The sequence below is a fragment of the Lolium rigidum genome, chromosome 1 (assembly GCF_022539505.1).
Source record: "Lolium rigidum isolate FL_2022 chromosome 1, APGP_CSIRO_Lrig_0.1, whole genome shotgun sequence".
In the NCBI taxonomy this organism is placed as follows: Eukaryota; Viridiplantae; Streptophyta; class Magnoliopsida; order Poales; family Poaceae; genus Lolium; species Lolium rigidum.
The window spans coordinates 131,359,406-131,379,858 of record NC_061508.1 but is presented as its reverse complement, the minus strand read 5'-3'; positions in this window follow the sequence as shown (position 1 = coordinate 131,379,858).

Genomic DNA, 20,453 nt, shown 5'->3' with positions numbered 1-20,453 from the left:
TAGGTTTTTGTAATTAAGTTTCTATCACACTCAGATCTATGGAAATAATTTGCTGGTACAAATTAAGCTTTAGAGAATTCGAGTCTGCATTAAAGTAAAATTTGATATACTTTTTAATCTCGAGAATAAAAAATCTCCTAACTACAATACCAGTACGTGTGTGTTAGACAGAAATAAATTCTGTAAAGATTGAACTCATCCCAGCTCATGTGCCATTAGAATATTGTTCATGCAGTTTTTCCCATGAGCTCGGATGGACCAGGTTCCATAGAATTTTCCCATATCCGGACTGTGGGACAAGTTGATATTCGTGCTGACTCTTCTTCTCCGCATACTAGGACTGTGCATGTGCATCTTTTTTTTTTCTGAAATTTAGCTTTTTTTAATAAGTCAAAAGATTTTCAATTTTTATTGATAGGAAAGAAGTTTTTACCATAAGTTTAGCCTGGATTACATTACTCAAAATCTTAGCCTAGGCCAAGCACACGCTTTGGCCTCATCTTTTATCCTATTGATTACAACGTTTACAAAGAAGCATGCCTAAAGACCATCGCATTGCGCTCTTTCAAATTTTCCAAGGAACAAGCATTGTGGGAGAAGCTAAAGCTTTATTGGCGTGCAATTGTCAAGCACAAGGTTTGTCCACTACTCGACACCAGCTTCATGTGCCCATAGAGCCGGTAATGTGTCATGGCAACCACACCAAGCTAGGATCTCCTTCAATATTCTTGTGATGAAACGACACTTGTAAAGGAGGCGAGCCACCGATTCTTACACTTAATTACAAATAATATAATTTTCACAATTTTGCCACTCTATTTTGTAGGTGATCTGTTGTCCGTGCAAAGTTCGCAATATGCTCGATTTGTAGGAGACGGTTTCTGGTGCAGAGTTTTCTTGCTTTCTTTGGGTCCAATCGTTTGGCCTACCATGTAAGGAAAATTGCGTTTCGGGTGGAGAGTTCTGTTGCTTCCCTCAATCAAATCGTTTGGCCTACTATGGAAGGGAATGATTCCCCAACAGGAAAGGATACTAAGGGCATCTCCAACGCTACAACCTAAACGGATGGTGTATTTTATCCGTTTGGGTCATCCACCGGACAAGCGGATGTCGCGCGGACGCTCGCAGACGTCCTGCTCGATTTTTATTCTCTACCGTTGTTGCGACCCAAATTACTCTTTCTCCTCCTTCTTCCCAAGGAGTACTATTTGCCAGCTCCGTTGGTCGTCGCCTCGGTCCCCATCGCCCGGATGGAGGCCACTGCCCGGATGGAGGCCGCTGCCCGCCCGTTGGAGCTTGTACACAAAATTGCAAAACAAGATCACAAAGTGGCACTGTATCAGGATGTGGAGGTCGTCTAAATTTAACGTCCATATAGACCAGCCACTGGGACGTTTTTTTTTGCTTCACGGCCGTCTATAGACGATGGTATAGGCGAGCCACTAGGGATGCTCTTATAGTTGTTGTGCCTGCAGTAGAGATCACAAGCGGAACAGAGACATAGAATGCAAAGATTCCTTCATATGCTGGTACACATCTTTTTTTCTTTTTTTGGCTATCGCGCCAAAATAGCCCGCCAAAAGAATACCTGAGCATGCAATGCTAATGATTGACGGCAATAATTATTGGAGAGATGAACACTCAGCTCACGCCAAGTGTAGAATTATGCTGCTTAAGGCAAAGATCAGTCAACCCCAACCTACCTGTAACTAAATCTCAAAGCGGATCAAACGGCTGCCAAGGGGTGCTCACGTATCCCCTGATCACCAAATCCACTCTCATGCGTACTATCCGTTGTTAGTATTTTTGATATTATTGCACTTGCTATGCTTAATGTTTGTCACTTTGGGCCCGAATATCATGATCTCAGATCTGAACATTTATTGATTCATGAGGATAATTATTGTTTTTGATCATATCTGCAAGTTGTATACACATATTGTTGTACGGAACCCGAGGCCCCAAATTGACCAAGAATTGAGATAACCGGAGGGGGTGGCTATGATGTGAGGATCGCGTGTGTTCATGGAGTGTTAATGCTTTGCTCCGGTACTCTATTAAAAAGAGCACCTTAATTATCAGTAGTTTACCTAGAGGTCCCGCTGCAACGGGCTGGTAGGATAAAAGATGTCGTGCAAGTTTCTCATTGCGAGCACACACGACTAAATAGGAACACACGCCTATGGATATATTATGGTAGGATGCTTTTATCATTATTATTTGCAATGCCTATGTCTTGCTATTACATGGACTTTCTCATTCATGCAACACCCGTTCATCCATCCCTATGCCTACAGTATTTTAATCCTGCTGTCTACTGCAATCATCGCTACTGCTGTTTTTATTTCGCTATTGTTGTTATTTCACTACTACCACTGCTATAAAACTGTTACTGCTGATAAATTGTTGCGAGCAAGTCTATTTTCAGGTGCAGGTGAATTGACAACTAACTTGTTAAAGCTTCTAAACATTCTTTGGCTCCCCATGTGTCGAATCAATAAATTTGGGTTTTACTTCCCTCGAAGACTGTTGCGATCCCCTATACTTGTGGGTCATCATTTTGCAAGCATATAGCTCATTTTTTAACTCACATTAACTTTAACCATTCAAGATGCTTATGATAGGGGCAATGAGAGCTCAAAACTAATAAGTACCATACTTTTTGGAAGATTTATAAAACTTGTTTATCTTGCTTACTCTGCAAAGAGTCTCTCTTTTACTATTCTGTTGAGTCTTCACCTTCTTCTTTATGCACCAATTAAGAGATCATACTTGTCATTCTTAGTGCAATGTACATAGTCCCAAAATTATTATTGATTGATTCATGATTGTGACTATTGCTTGTTCTTAAATTACTTGTATCTAGTCACCCTCTGGACTTTAAAGGGGTCCTAGCATTTATGTTTTGCTACTCCATAAAGAACATGTTGAGTACCACTTTGTTATGTGAAAGTTCAGAGATGGTAAACCTAGAGGAGGGTGAATAGGTTTCTACAAATTTTAATTCTTTCTTTGCAATATTAGGGTTTGCAGAATATAAGGGTGAGCCTAATGCAAACTAGGTGAGGCACCCTATATGATGATACAAGTAACTCAAGCACGAAGGCTCTCACAGGAAAATATAACACAAGTAAGGAGTTCGGTTAGAGATAACCGATAGCACGCGGAGACGAGGGTTTATTCTCGTGTTCCCTTCCTTTGCAAGAAGGTACGTCACGTTTGGAGGGGTGGAGGTCCCATGAAGGATTCCCCAACGCCACGAAGGCTCACCCTATTCTCCGGAGCCTATCCCACGAAGCAATAGCTCACTCACTTGTGGTAGACTTTAAGGCAACCTCCAAACCTTCACAATCTTGTCAGGAGCAAATCCACAGCCCGGATGCTTCCGGACCACTCTTGCCCACCTAGGGTTTCCAAGCAACCCTAGAGAGCAAGTATCTTGATGAATACAAGGGGGAACAAGATTTTGCTTGGTGGAACTATAGATCAAGATCTCCTCTAGCTTTTCCCTGGAGGGATTTGAGTTTGGGTGGAGGAGGAGGGAGATCTGAAGGATTTGGAGCTCAACAATGGAGTATGAGAGAGAGAGGGAAATGTATTGAGCTTTTGCACTAGTCTCCTTACCCCTTAAAGGAAGAAAAGGGGGCTTATATAGTCGTCCCGGAAAAGTAGCCGTTTTTCACTTCAGAGTCGACGCACCCGGTAGCTGACCTGGTGGTACCGAGCACATACCGGGCTGCCCGGCAGCAGCACCCGGTGGGCCGGGCTGGCTGGCGAGTTCTCCTGGGCTTCGGCTCCTCTTGTCAGTCCGGCAGCAGCACCCGGTATTCTGGGCTGGCTGCCGACTTTTCCGGCAGCAACACCCGGTGAACTGGGCTGTGTGCCGAGTTCTTCTGGTCTTCGGCTTCTCTCGTCAGTCCGGCAGCAGCACCCGCTGGGCCGGGCTGGCTCCCGAGCTGCCCGGCAGCAGCTCGGCCTGCCGGGCTGTGTGCCGATTTTTCCTGGAGCTTCAGAACATCGTCTTCTTCTCGGCACTTCTTCCTCTCAACATTTTTGGTGTGAATATTATGTGTATATGTGACTTTGGCGAACTCCTCTTTAGAGACAAATGGTCAACACACCGTCACTAGTTGAGAACAACAATTGGGGGGTCTCTCATCACCTCATATCCTTGTATCCCGAGTGAAAACCTTTCTCACCGCCTTGTAATCTCATATGTGGACTAAAACCTGTATATACTTATAGAAACCATTAGTCCACACAATAGCACCGGTATCATTGTTAACCAAAATAATGGTTAAGGGTAAAATACCCTTACAATCTCCCCCTTTTGGTTAACGATGACAAACCGAGCTAGAGTCATACAAAGATATTATGATGAATTTAAACAAGAGTTTCCATATAATATATTAGGCAAGCCCCATAATGTATGCACTTGGAGAATTTGCATTTGAATACAAAGTGCAACAATAGAGTATATGAGAAGCTCCCCCAATATCTTTAGAAAACAAGCATGGCATGGACAAGATAAAGCTAGGATATCTACGACATAAAGATATAGGATAACATAGATAGCATAGATAGATATTCAATATACATAACATAATACATACTTGTCCAGCACACAAATTTAAAGCAAGTTGTTCCAACTGAAAGTAGCAAATAGTAGCACAAGCCAATAAGAATCAAGTGAAAAAGCCAAGGCTTGTGCATACGGAGAACCCCGGAAAACCCCGGCAAGGAACCCGTAAACCTACTAAGACTCTACTTCCTTCTCCCCCTTTGGCATCGGAACACCAAAAAGGAGAGACGGAGTGAGATGGGTACTAGCGCATCCCAAGTAAAGAACAGATGCGTCGACGACCAAGGCGAAGACTAGGACTCCTCGGAAGTTTCCTCCTCTCCTTCTTCAATGTCACCACCACTATATCCAGCAAACATGGCATCATCAAGAGGTGGCATAAGATAGTTGAAATGAGCAATAGGGGCCATCTCAGGTGGATTCTCTGGCATCTCGAGCCCACGAGCACGGAAGTCCTCAATAATGAGCTCACGGTTGCTTTGAGCCAACTGAAGAGCCTTGGGGTTCACATCATAGGAATGCTTGCACATAGCAAAGAGACTCTTGAAGAACTTAGAAGCCCCCTTCTTGGGCTTCACAGAGCTGGAGCTAGAGGCCATCAAGGGGTCATGACGGCGCTTGTTGGCGGCCTCCAAGTAACCTGCAGCCGGGCGCATAGATGGAACCTTAGGAGCATCACGACGAAGCGGCAAGTCAAGAAGTGCATGCCGCTCACGACGCCCGACCAACGTAGTGGCAGGAGCGGTCAGACAAAGCAAACGCTGGACATAGGCAGCATAGTTGGGTAACATCCTCTTCTCTACTGCCCTCTTCAGCTCATGGTAGATATAATTTGGCACATCAATCTTCTGCTGATTATTTGGATGGGTGTATAACATGATATTCTTGGCATACCTACGGCAAGCCTGAAAGTCACCCGCCTTGCTGACAATAGTGCAACGGTAAATCTTGGCCATGGTATTGTAGAAATAGTACATAGTAGTGATCTGAGGAATTGCAGGAACTGGAGCGGCCGATGGGTAGCAGAAGGCAATAGAGGCATCTTGCATAGACCCTTCACTATGAATGCAAAAGCCGCCACGCAGATCTCATGTGTATCCAAGGGCAGTCTGAAACTGGTCATAGGAAATACTGCATTGATGTGTACTTGACATCCAAGTAATGTGCCTCTGAGATGTGGGGTGGAAGAAGGTTGTGCAGAAAAACTGGCTGACAAGGTCTGGCATATAATCTTGCTCAATGGTGACGAGCGTCCATAGATTATCTTCTTCAAAGCCATGTAAACATACTTGAAGTCATCATGCTTATGCATATCATGAAATGCAACATTGAGACGTCTGGGCTTCACAGATGGTTCTGGCATAGCTGGCTCATAAAACTGTTCCCACATGGCAAATTGGGCTCTTGTCCAAAAGTGTGTATCTTCGGTGAACGGTTGATCGTCATTCACATATGGGTTATCCTGCCGCAGGTTGGTCCAAATGCGCAGCTCACATGTCTTCAGATCAACATGGGGAACATAGTTGGGATCATACCGCTAAACTTCTTCAGCAAACTCTTCATATGCATCTTCCCCAGAACTAGCTCTAGGAGCTGGGGCCTTCTTTCTTTTGGCCTTCCTCTTGCTACGGCCAGTAACTCAACTGCCACCTGTCTCAACCATGGGTCTTTTGCCCCTATGAGTCTCTGGAGGAACAAAGTCCGAGTCATTTGCCTCATCACCTGTGAACAAGAGAGAATAGAGGAGCAGCAAGGATAAGTGTACATGCCCGAAAAACGAAGGCCAAAGACGAGGAAATTTTTGCAAAAGTGAATGTTTGGAGGAAACAGAGAAACTTGGCAGGGGGCCCGGTAGGCCGGACCAGATACCGGGTTACCCGGTAGCAGCACCCGGCAGGCCGGGTCAGGTACTGAGTAACTCGGCAGGTAGTCCGGTCCACCGGGTCACCTACCGAAAATTTCGAGGAAATATCCCCAACTTGTATTTTCTCTTGTTTGCTCCAAAAATTTCTCAATACTTTTGCAAAACTAACTTATGATGAAGTGAGAGTCATGAATAGAAGTGGTTGACTCCCTAATGGCACAAGTTCTAACCCTAAATCCTCAAGTTCATATGTTGGGTAATAAAAAGAATAACACTTGAGGAGGGGGTGAAGACAAGATGAAGTTACCCGAAGACATGCTCTCCTTGCCCTAACTTGGTGGAGAAGAGCTCCTAATGGAGGAAGCTTTGGTGGGTGGAAATCGAAATTCCTCCCAAATGGCTTGACCAATCTTGAATCCCTTCGGTGGAGATGCTCCAAATGATGAGGGGAGCAAGAGGAGTGGATGGATCTGGAGTTCCAAGGGTTGAATCAACCACTTGGAGAGGAGGGAGGTGTGGTAATGGTGGCTATGGTGGAGAGATGAGATGGGGAAGAAAGGGGATCCAAGGGGTATCCCTAACTTCCCAGGGAGTAAGTATCCTCTTTTCCCGAGCGAACCCGGTACTCAGCCCGGTACCACCGGACCAGCTGCCGACCCACCCGGTACCCAGCTCGGCAGGCCGGGCTGGCTGCCGGAAATTTCGGTAGCAGCACCCGGTCTGTCGGGTCAGATACCAAAACTTCAAAAATGACCTCTTTTTGCTAAAGTTTCAAGACGGGCATGCACATTCATAGATGAAGGATAGAGTAGGTTTGATTAGAGACTGTTTGGATTCTATACATGCTCATTGGTAGGAAAAAGAAGGTCAAATTGCAGCAGTGATCATGGTTTCAAATTAAGCATGAGCCAAAGAGATAAGATATGGCACTTAGAGCATCCCCACCCGTTTTGCCTCCCCACGCCCTACCGCCGGATTGGACGAAATTAATTCGTGGGGAGAACCATATTTCCAGTCGTCCACCCGGAGTTCGGCGGACAAAGTCGAAATTCAAACAAGTCGTCGTCCCGCTACAAATTCGATCGGCAAAAGGATCAGCCACAGATCGGCGATCGGAGGGAAATTGCACTGAAACAGGGGCGTCGGCAGTCCCGTCTGGCACGGCGGTGTCACACGCCGTGGTCGAAGCGGCGGCCGACGCTGCGGCCGCAGTTGACGTTGAAGCAGCGGCAGTCTACGTCGTAGATGGTGAGGACGACGACGTAGGCGCCGGAGAAGACGAAGAACTGGCCGGAGCGGGTCGGAGGATGTCGCTGCGATGTCCCTCGTACCAATTCCTCGTCTCCTCGTCCATCAGTTCCGTGTTGCCGCCGCCCATCACGAACGCCAAGTCTGTGTTCCTCTTCTTCGCCGCGGCCGTCGTCTTCAGCAGGGCGATCCGGGCGCCTTGGTTGGCGAGCATCTCCCTCCACCTGCCGTCGAACTTGTCGTCCCTCCCGGCGGCGTGCGTCCTCGCGTCGGCCCAGCACTTGTCGAACGACGCCTGCATCCTCTCGGCGGGATGGCCCATCTTTTTGAGATCTTTGAGCTTTTTCTGGCCGAGTTCCGGGCGGCCATCCGACGAGGCTGGCGCCGGAGCGTCGGGGTTGTACTGTTCGGTTTTGCTCTTCGAGAGGCTCGTGCGGGTTTCCTTCCATTTCTCGCACTTCTCGATGCGGGAGTAGACATTCAGAAACTTGAACGTCAGGCCGGTGTCGTCGTGGTACATGTCGAAAGCACGGCGCATCTGGGAAAAAATAGGGCGGCGATATGGGTCAGCTCACGGCGATCAGTACATGCAGGGTCGACGGAGGAGGCACGGCGTATGCATACCTTGGCTTCAAAGTCTTCGCCGCTCACCGGTGTTTTTTTGAGCTCCTCCTGTATGCTGTGCCATTTGCTGCACGCCGTCTGTATGATCCCCCAATGGGTGGCCATGGCCTTGTCTCCCGGTTCATGATCGTCTTGTTGAAGTAGGGATCGACGAGCTTGCGCTCGTCGAACGCCCCCTTCACTCGAAGCCAATACGTGTCGTAGGACTGATTCGCCCCGGTTATGCCGTCCATGGACACGGTCATCCAAGCTTCGGCGAGGCACTCCTCTTCCCTCGGCGTCCATTTGATGCGCGGTTCGGCCGGCGGCGCGTCCTTCTTCCTCTTCTTCCTTCCCTTCGGCGGCGGGTTGACGTCGGCGACCTCGACTTGGGTTGGTTCTTCCTCTTCTTCTTCTTCGACGGCTTGGCTTCCGTCGGCCACATCCTCCACCCACCGGTTGCGCTCCGCGACAGCTGCCGTCGCTCTCGCCTCCTCTTGCGTGAAGAATCCCGGGCTCGCAGCGGCGGCCGCGGAGCCGGAGTCATCTCGTTCATCACCTCGTCGTTCGGCGCCACCGTCGCACCGAACGGGAGTGGCCCTCGTCGCAGGGCCGGCGAGAAGCCCTCGCTCAGGTTGCCGCCGGCGAGATCGGGCGGCAACAGCGTGAACCTGGACGGTTGGCCGTAGGTCGCCTCTTGGAACATGGCAGGCGAGGACGGGGAGAAGCTCGAAGGGGAGAAAGCCGACGGGGAAGTGCTTGTACCTTGGATCGGCCAGTGGCCGGGGAAGGTGGCGGCGCCGCCGCCGCGAGGATGGCCCATGCTCATGGCCATGGAGACCTTCCTCGCTTGTTCATCCTCCGCCGCCAACGCCACCCTCTTCGCATTGAGTTTCTTCTCCCTCTCCGCCCTGGCGCTTGTTTCGACCTGTCGCCGGAGCTCGTCCGCCGCCCACTCGGCGTTGGACACACCCGGCGGCCGCTCCTTCTTCGGCCGCGACTTCCTCGGCTTCGGCGGCATGGTGGTGGACGATAAAGAGGGGGAGGAGAATGGACGAGAAGGAGGAGAATGGAGACGGCTACACAAATTCGGCGGGAGAGAATGGGGATATGCAAGCAAATTGGAGGGAAATCTACAGGATTTGGCGGTCCAGTCGCCGACTACGAGGGTCCACACGACTCTTTCGCGCCAAATTCTTTCGTCCGGAGTCCCCGAGCGCGCCTCGGGGGACCAGGGATGGCGTGGGCTCGCCGGATGGATTTAGGCCCAAATCCGGACAAAATCGAGGAACCGGGGGCGCGACTGGGCCGATTTACGCCATCCGGATGGGAAAAACGTCGCTCGGGGGCCTCGTCGGGGAGACGAGTGGGGATGCTCTTAAGATCATGTGGCCTCAAAAGATGAGTAGGCTAAATAGCATAAGAGGCAAATAAAAGGGCGGAGGATTTCTCCCCCTTATGTGAAAGCGCAAATGTCATGAGACCTCGAAGAGACATGCTTGGGTCCATATTTTGACATTGGTTCTATTAATGTTGCACACATAGGTATGCATCATACCAAGACATGGTAAGATGACTATCTCCATATGTGCTGCACAACTAAGCTAAATAGCAAGTTAAATGCAAGAAGTTATTCAATCTAAGTTTTTAGGATGAAGAATACCAAGTTCTAGTCTCAAGTTTACAAACCGGGCTTCATCCAAAGGCTTAGTGAAAATATCCGCCAATTGGTACGCTGTTCCCACATGAGTGAGATCAATGTCCCCATTGGCAACATGGTCACGTAGGAAGTGATTGTAACATCCCAAAATATTTTTGATTTTGGATTGTTAAATTAGTAAATTAACTTGATTGAATTGCTTGACTTTGTTGAAGATTATGAATGAAAAGAAACTTTGAAGGACTTGATTCAAAGGAGAAAATATAATTCATATCCTATATCTTATTTATTTTAGAAGAAACTAAAATATTTAGAATTGTTTTCTTAACCTTGTGAAGTGGGTTTCAAACTATTCGATTTTGGTTTGCTCTTTAACATAAAGTCATTTTGAAAGTTTGCCAAATGGCTCTACAAGAAAATATCCGAAGGTTTAGTTTTCAAAATGTTGACAAACTTGTTTTACCCAAAATAACTTAAAGCCTATTTTTACTTTTTCTCAATAGCCATCTAAGGCATTATATGCATCATAACATTTTCGTAGTTTGGTTTTGACCAAAATTATTATTAGTCATTTGAGTCATTTTCAACTACAATATCAAAATGCATGTTGAAATAAAACCTGCGAAAGATTTCAGTTTCAGGAAATATTTTAATTATCTGATTTCATAAGATCCAAAGTATATTTCTGGTTTTCCTAATATGCCATCAAGCCAAATGCATAAAAATATACCTCCGTATTTTTATTTTGGACTGAAAGATTAATCCTTGGTGTCCCAAAATCATACTGGGCAGATTGCAAAATTTTCAAAGTTTATTTGAGTTAATTGATCGCCTAAATCGATTTACACAAAAGATACAAGAGAAGAAGAAAAGAAAAATAAAAATAAAAAAAAAAGGAAAAGGAACTGGCCAGGCCAGCTCGCGCGAGTCAGCCCAGGCAGCTCCCGCTCGCGTTCATATGCGCGGCCGCACGCGACATCCTACACGCGTATCGTCTTGTTTTCTCCTGACAGCTGGGCCCTGACTTATCGTCCTCAACCTCCAGCACAAGACCAACGCGAATACGCATCCGAACCACTCCGGGAAGTTCTCCAAAATCCATCCAAATCATCCGACCCGGTACGGGTTGAATCTCTGTGCTTAATAGTGCTAGTCCCTGGATCAATCGCTAGCACACACAGTTTAAGATGTAATACCAAGAAACAAAGGTCTTTATTACATCGCATGATCCAAAATTACATAATAACTTACAAACTGCATAGCACAAGGCTAGCTCAATATCAGAGTTTACAACAAAACATATCAGCATGGAGCCCTTCGTCTTCATGTGCCACGAGCGAGCATGTCGAGTATAGACTCGTAACCCTAACCATCGAACCTCACTCGTTCATCAAAATATCCGCAACATAAAACGTTGCAGCCACGCAGAGTCAATACATTTGGAATTGTATTGGCGAGTATCACTAGAGACTTATAACAAATCTATCAAGTACATTTTCAAGGTGAGGGTTCAAACTTTTATTTTATTTTGCACAAAGCAATCATAGTATCGTCCTAGTTTTATCCCAGCAACTTTAATCTCCGAACTCCTCTAGTGCACATGTGAGTAGGTCAAGCTCAGGCCCCCTACCATGTTAATCTCCTTTCTTCCATTACACATGCTGGTAAGTCAGGTTCAATACCCTTACCATGCTAATCTCCACTCCATTAGTGTACATGTCAGTAAGTCAGGCTCTACACCCTTACCATGCCACTCACCACCAGTGAACATGTCGATAAGTCAGGCTCAACGCCCTTACCATGCCACCCTCCCATCAACTAGTAACATCCCAAAATATTTTTGATTTTGGATTGTTAAATTAGTAAATTAACTTGATTGAATTGCTTGACTTTGTTGAAGATTATGAATGAAAAGAAACTTTGAAGGACTTGATTCAAAGGAGAAAATATAATTCATATCCTATATCTTATTTATTTTAGAAGAAACTAAAATATTTAGAATTGTTTTCTTAACCTTGTGAAGTGGGTTTCAAACTATTCGATTTTGGTTTGCTCTTTAACATAAAGTCATTTTGAAAGTTTGCCAAATGGCTCTACAAGAAAATATCCGAAGGTTTAGTTTTCAAAATGTTGACAAACTTGTTTTACCCAAAATAACTTAAAGCCTATTTTTACTTTTTCTCAATAGCCATCTAAGGCATTATATGCATCATAACATTTTCGTAGTTTGGTTTTGACCAAAATTATTATTAGTCATTTGAGTCATTTTCAACTACAATATCAAAATGCATGTTGAAATAAAACCTGCGAAAGATTTCAGTTTCAGGAAATATTTTAATTATCTGATTTCATAAGATCCAAAGTATATTTCTGGTTTTCCTAATATGCCATCAAGCCAAATGCATAAAAATATACCTCCGTATTTTTATTTTGGACTGAAAGATTAATCCTTGGTGTCCCAAAATCATACTTGGGCAGATTGCAAAATTTTCAAAGTTTATTTGAGTTAATTGATCGCCTAAATCGATTTACACAAAAGATACAAGAGAAGAAGAAAAGAAAAATAAAAATAAAAAAAAAGGAAAAGGAACTGGCCAGGCCAGCTCGCGCGAGTCAGCCCGGGCAGCTCCCGCTCGCGTTCATATGCGCGGCCGCACGCGACATCCTACACGCGTATCGTCTTGTTTTCTCCGACAGCTGGGCCCTGACTTATCGTCCTCAACCTCCAGCACAAGACCAACGCGAATACGCATCCGAACCACTCCGGGAAGTTCTCCAAAATCCATCCAAATCATCCGACCCGGTACGGGTTGAATCTCTCGTGCTTAATAGTGCTAGTCCCTGGATCAATCGCTAGCACACACGGTTTAAGATGTAATACCAAGAAACAAAGGTCTTTATTACATCGCATGATCCAAAATTACATAATAACTTACAAACTGCATAGCACAAGGCTAGCTCAATATCGAGTTTACAACAAAACATATCAGCATGGAGCCCTTCGTCTTCATGTGCCACAGGCGAGCATGTCGAGTATAGACTCGTAACCCTAACCATCGAACCTCACTCGTTCATCAAAATATCTGCAACATAAAACGTTGCAGCCACGCAGGGTCAATACATTTGGAATTGTATTGGCGAGTATCACTAGAGACTTATAACAAATCTATCAAGTACATTTTCAAGGTGAGGGTTCAAACTTTTATTTTATTTTGCACAAAGCAATCATAGTATCGTCCTAGTTTTATCCCAGCAACTTTAATCTCCGAACTCCTCTAGTGCACATGTGAGTAGGTCAAGCTCAGGCCCCCTACCATGTTAATCTCCTTTCTTCCATTACACATGCTGGTAAGTCAGGTTCAATACCCTTACCATGCTAATCTCCACTCCATTAGTGTACATGTCAGTAAGTCAGGCTCTACACCCTTACCATGCCACTCACCACCAGTGAACATGTCAGTAAGTCAGGCTCAACGCCCTTACCATGCCACCCTCCCATCAACTAGTAACATCCCAAAATATTTTTGATTTTGGATTGTTAAATTAGTAAATTAACTTGATTGAATTGCTTGACTTTGTTGAAGATTATGAATGAAAAGAAACTTTGAAGGACTTGATTCAAAGGAGAAAATATAATTCATATCCTATATCTTATTTATTTTAGAAGAAACTAAAATATTTAGAATTGTTTTCTTAACCTTGTGAAGTGGGTTTCAAACTATTCGATTTTGGTTTGCTCTTTAACATAAAGTCATTTTGAAAGTTTGCCAAATGGCTCTACAAGAAAATATCCGAAGGTTTAGTTTTCAAAATGTTGACAAACTTGTTTTACCCAAAATAACTTAAAGCCTATTTTTACTTTTTCTCAATAGCCATCTAAGGCATTATATGCATCATAACATTTTCGTAGTTTGGTTTTGACCAAAATTATTATTAGTCATTTGAGTCATTTTCAACTACAATATCAAAATGCATGTTGAAATAAAACCTGCGAAAGATTTCAGTTTCAGGAAATATTTTAATTATCTGATTTCATAAGATCCAAAGTATATTTCTGGTTTTCCTAATATGCCATCAAGCCAAATGCATAAAAATATACCTCCGTATTTTTATTTTGGACTGAAAGATTAATCCTTGGTGTCCCAAAATCATACTGGGCAGATTGCAAAATTTTCAAAGTTTATTTGAGTTAATTGATCGCCTAAATCGATTTACACAAAAGATACAAGAGAAGAAGAAAAGAAAAATAAAAATAAAAAAAAGGAAAAGGAACTGGCCAGGCCAGCTCGCGCGAGTCAGCCCAGGCAGCTCCCGCTCGCGTTCATATGCGCGGCCGCACGCGACATCCTACACGCGTATCGTCTTGTTTTCTCCTGACAGCTGGGCCCTGACTTATCGTCCTCAACCTCCAGCACAAGACCAACGCGAATACGCATCCGAACCACTCCGGGAAGATCTCCAAAATCCATCCAAATCCGTGCTCCTTTTGCACGAAAAATCCCTGTATAAATACCCAATATATCTGCTCTACTTTTGCTCTCTGAAAACCCTAGATTTCGCGCCGTCGGGCTGTACAAATTACTCGCCGGAGCTCCGCCACGGCCGCCGTTTTCCTCGATTGCGGCGAGTACTCGTTGCCCAAGACTCCAAACACTCTCCTTTCTTCCTATACTTTCAGTACGAAACTATTGACATCTTTTCCCGTCCAAACTCGCAGCGTGACGCCGACACCGGGGATTCGCCGAAGCCTCTCCCTGGAGTACGCTGCCCTTTGTTGTTGTCGTCGGGTCGTCGCCATCGTTCGGGACTGCGAGAGCCGTCGCCAAGACCACCAACGGTACTGCCGATGCCTGCCGCCCGTCGCTCGGACCACCTCGCCGTCGTCGTAAACCGTCTGGAGATGCCCCATCGGCCATCGCGTCCAAGCCGTCCCGCCGTATCCTCGCCGCGTCTCTCCCACTGTAAGCCAAAGTTCAATTAGATTAGATTGTTGCAGATCCATCGTAGGTCGTTCGATCTAGATCTAAGGGTTCCCGTTAGGCCAGTTATCTGCACTATGTGATTCACTACTGTTGCTGCGACCTATCGATCGCTTCAGCTATGTACTAGCTCATAGCTTGTGTTAAACTTTAAAATTCCATATCAAATGATCCGCAACATAGTTTTAGATGATTCTTTTTGCATTGAGTTTATAATTAAATCCTCTACGACTAGTGTAGAAAGTTTCTCCATCCGAGAAACTCTTTCTGACCACTTTTCGGACAAAAATTATAGAAGGTCCGCGAAATGTTTAACCTTGTAAAAATCATATATATATTTTCGTAACTCGGAATTTAGCAAATAATATAGCGTTGGATTCAGAAAAATGATAAGCACAACTTGGTACTGTTAATTTGAGAATTCACATAACTTAAGGATTTTTTTCAAATTAATAATAGTGTTTAAAGTATTTTCACTATATTTTAAATTATATAAATGATCTTAAGTTGATTCCAGTCGCAAATTAAATATAATGAAATCTCCCATACACTAGAATACTTACTTGTGATTTTCGAAATTATTTTATGCATAAGTTCACAGTTTGTATTAAAATGCCTTTTTGAAATTCCTATTGAATAAACAAATTCTTATAAACTAGTTTCGAACCTAAGTTATTTTGAGAGTATGCATGCATTATTTTTTTATTTGTTTTCTCTGTTTGTGCTCTCTAGATATTTATTGTGATTATTTCATCACCTAGATCGTGCGGAGTGTAACACCTATTCTTGCAAGAAGAGTGCGAACGCCAACGACAAATAAGGCAAGTTGAACTTTTGATCATAACAGATCTATTGTTTTCCTATATGTGCAGTAGGATTTTAGTACAAATACATGTGTAGGATTGTTATTGATGGATTGTGTGCTATTGCTATGAAACCCGGCTTAGATAGCCATATATTTTTATGATTGGATTCATTTGTAGTCAACCTATGTTTGATTGCTTGGATATGCTTACTTTATAAGTGAGTGGAATATCATGTCATGAGTATGTATTAGTTGAAAGGTTAGTTTTGAGTTGACAAAACAATTATTGGATGAATTGGGGTGGATATGAATAGTACTTGAGAAGGTTGTAGGTCGACCGACATGGTAAGGGCTTTGAGCCGGACTTACTGACATGTATAGGTCGAGTGGCATGGTAAGGGCAGAAAGCCTGACTTACTGACATGTACACTAGTTGATTGGAGGGTGGCATGGTAAGGGCGTTGAGCCTGACTTACTGACATGTACACTGGTGATGAGTGACATGGTAAGGGTGTAGAGCCTGACTTACTGACATGTACACTAGTGGAGTGGAGATTAGCATGGTAAGGGCAATGGAGAAAAGGAGATTAGCATGGTAGGGGCCCTGAGATACTCACATGTGCACTATAGGAGTTCGGAGATTAAAATCGCTGGGATAAAACTAGGACGATACTATGATTGCTTTGTGCAAAATAAAAGTTTGAACCCTCACCTTGAAAATGTACTTGATAGGTTTGTTATAAGTCTCTAGCGATACTTGCCAATACAATTCCAAATGTATTGACCCTGCATGGCTGCAACGTTTTATGTTGCAGATATTCCAATGAACGAGTGAGGTTCGATGGTTAGGGTTACGAGTCTATACTCGACATGCTCGCCTGTGGCACATGAAGACGAAGGACTCCATGCTGCTATGGTTCGTTGTGAACTCTGATATTGATGCTAGCCTTGTGCTATGCAATTTGTAATGTTACTTATGTAATTTTGGATCATGCGATGTAATAAAGACCTTTGTTTCTTGGTATTACATCTTAAACTGTGTGTGCTAGCGATTGATCCAGGGACTAGCACTACTAAACACAGAGATTCAACCCGTACCGGGTCGGATCTTTACAGATGGTATCAGAGCATTGTGTTGACTGTAGGTTCGTGACCCTAGGTTTGGAATAGTAATAGGAAGACCTTAGGATGAAAAATCTATCTAGTCCAGTTTTTATTTAAAAGATCTTTCGTGTTGAACTTCTTGTATTCTTATCTACTTCACCTTCAAAAGAATTTCCTCTTACCTTAGATGGCCTAATTCTTGAAATCCATCAAGCAAGGACTGATGATGACCATGTCCCTTAAGTGTGAAGACCGATGCTTCATATGTTATTATTCGACTCGGCATGATGCATCTTCAAGGAAGAACAATGAAGAACTTGAAGAAAAACTTCGATGCCGACTACACAATACACGAAGATACACCGACGAAGGAGTAGAATAGAAACTTGATGCATCCAATATAGAAATAGACTATACCACCATTAGTTTTCTTTTAGCGAATCAACGATAGAGTAACAAAATATTGATCTTACCAAATTGAGGTATGACCATACTAGTTTGTTTGTGTTTGAAACATGTTTCTTGATGCTTGTTAGATGTTGTTTGTAAAATGATTTTCCTTGATCTGATGTGTTTGGGTAGGATTTTTTTTAAAACTTTCTATCTATTCTCTTCTATACCCAACCTAGAGAATGTTTTCTCGGCAACCCGCCATGAACACAACACTAGGGAAACCAACCATGATGGTTCCTATCAAGATGAAGAAGCATAGGATGTGAGATACGCAAAACCCTAGTTAGGGATCGATAGAAATGTTTTCAAAATAATTCAATAATGGGGATTGAAACATTGATTCAATTACTCCATGGAAGTTTTATCAAACTTGTGAGGTCGACCAAGTGTTAGAATACGACATTCAATAATCAAATACGGAGTAATGATCTGGGTGCAGGATGGATTGATCACCATTCCTACTACTCTTATTATTCGCTTTCGTAATATTGACTTTGCGAATCTAGAGATAAATACCTAAAAAAGAGATGTCGATGATAAGCCTAAACCTTAGGATGGAGAAATATTATACCCTTATAGTAGGCAAGTACTGCCAAGCGTAGGACTACAATGAGAATGAGCATCCAATTACAAGATGAAGATAGCGGAAGACTATCGAAGACTAACAAGTAAGAGGATGAAGGATATCGTGAAGTCCTCTCATCTTGGTCTTCTGATTGACCCGAAGTGTGACCCTAGTGTCAAAATTAGTTCAACCACAAGTCCATAGGGATTAGAAGCCCAACCCCGAGGAAAAGTCTAGTCAAGTCACTTTCAAGAGATATGTTACTCACTATATGTGAACAACCCCATTGGATAGGAAGTGAGAAGCCACATATGTTTCAAAAGATGACCTGGTGTCAAGTCATATCAAAGATGAGCTTAGCCTAAACCCAAGACCTAAGACTACCTACAGAATTTTCTTTTAAGGGTGGTAGCCACCCCACATATCCAAAACCATCTTTCTTGCTAGCTTTTCTCGAATCTCGAGGACGAGATTCCTTTTAAGGGTGGTAGTCTGTAACATCCCAAAATATTTTTGATTTTGGATTGTTAAATTAGTAAATTAACTTGATTGAATTGCTTGACTTTGTTGAAGATTATGAATGAAAAGAAACTTTGAAGGACTTGATTCAAAGGAGAAAATATAATTCATATCCTATATCTTATTTATTTTAGAAGAAACTAAAATATTTAGAATTGTTTTCTTAACCTTGTGAAGTGGGTTTCAAACTATTCGATTTTGGTTTGCTCTTTAACATAAAGTCATTTTGAAAGTTTGCCAAATGGCTCTACAAGAAAATATCCGAAGGTTTAGTTTTCAAAATGTTGACAAACTTGTTTTACCCAAAATAACTTAAAGCCTATTTTTACTTTTTCTCAATAGCCATCTAAGGCATTATATGCATCATAACATTTTCGTAGTTTGGTTTTGACCAAAATTATTATTAGTCATTTGAGTCATTTTCAACTACAATATCAAAATGCATGTTGAAATAAAACCTGCGAAAGATTTCAGTTTCAGGAAATATTTTAATTATCTGATTTCATAAGATCCAAAGTATATTTCTGGTTTTCCTAATATGCCATCAAGCCAAATGCATAAAAATATACCTCCGTATTTTTATTTTGGACTGAAAGATTAATCCTTGGTGTCCCAAAATCATACTGGGCAGATTGCAAAATTTTCAAAGTTTATTTGAGTTAATTGATCGCCTAAATCGATTTACACAAAAGATACAAGAGAAGAAGAAAAGAAAAATAAAAATAAAAAAAAAGGAAAAGGAACTGGCCAGGCCAGCTCGCGCGAGTCAGCCCAGGCAGCTCCCGCTCGCGTTCATATGCGCGGCCGCACGCGACATCCTACACGCGTATCGTCTTGTTTTCTCCTGACAGCTGGGCCCTGACTTATCATCCTCAACCTCCAGCACAAGACCAATGCGAATACGCATCCGAACCACTCCGGGAAGATCTCCAAAATCCATCCAAATCCGTGCTCCTTTTGCACGAAAAATCCCTGTATAAATACCCAATATATCTCCTCTACTTTTGCTCTCTGAAAACCCTAGATTTCGCGCCGTCGGGCTGTACAAATTACTCGATTGCGGCGAGTACTCGTCGCCCAAGACTCCAAACACTCTCCTTTCTTCCTATACTTTCAGTACAAAACTATTGACATCTTTTCCCGTCCAAACTCGCAGCGTGACGCCGACACCGGGGATTCGCCGAAGCCTCTCCCTGGAGTACGCTGCCCTTTGTTGTTGTCGTCGGGTCGTCGCCATCGTTCGGGACTGCGAGAGCCGTCGCCAAGACCACCAACGGTACTCGCCGATGCCTGCCGCCCGTCGCTCGGACCACCTCGCCGTCGTCGTAAACCGTCTGGAGATGCCCCATCGGCCATCGCGTCCAAGCCGTCCCGCCGTATCCTCGCCGCGTCTCTCCCACTGTAAGCCAAAGTTCAATTAGATTAGATTGTTGCAGATCCATCGTAGGTCGTTCGATCTAGATCTAAGGGTTCCCGTTAGGCCAGTTATCTGCACTATGTGATTCACTACTGTTGCTGCGACCTATCGATCGCTTCAGCTATGTACTAGCTCATAGCTTGTGTTAAACTTTAAAATTCCATATCAAATGATCCGCAACATAGTTTTAGATGATTCTTTTTGTATTGAGTTTATAATTAAATCCTCTACGACTTTCGTGTAGAAAGTTTCTTCATCCGAGAAATTCTTTCTGACCACTTTTCGGACAAAATTATAAAAGGTCCGCGAAATGTTTAACCTTGTAAAAATTATATATATATTTTCGTAACTCGGAATTTAGCAAATAATATAGCGTTGGATTCAGAAAAATGATAAGCACAACTTGGTACTGTTAATTTGAGAATTCACATAACTTAAGGATTTTTTTCAAATTAATAATAGTGTTTAAAGTATTTTCACTATATTTTAAATTATATAAATGATCTTAAGTTGATTCCAGTCGCAAATTAAATATAATGAAATCTCCCATACACTAGAATACTTACTTGTGATTTTCGAAATTATTTTATGCATAAGTTCACAGTTTGTATTAAAATGCCTTTTTGAAATTCCTATTGAATAAACAAATTCTTA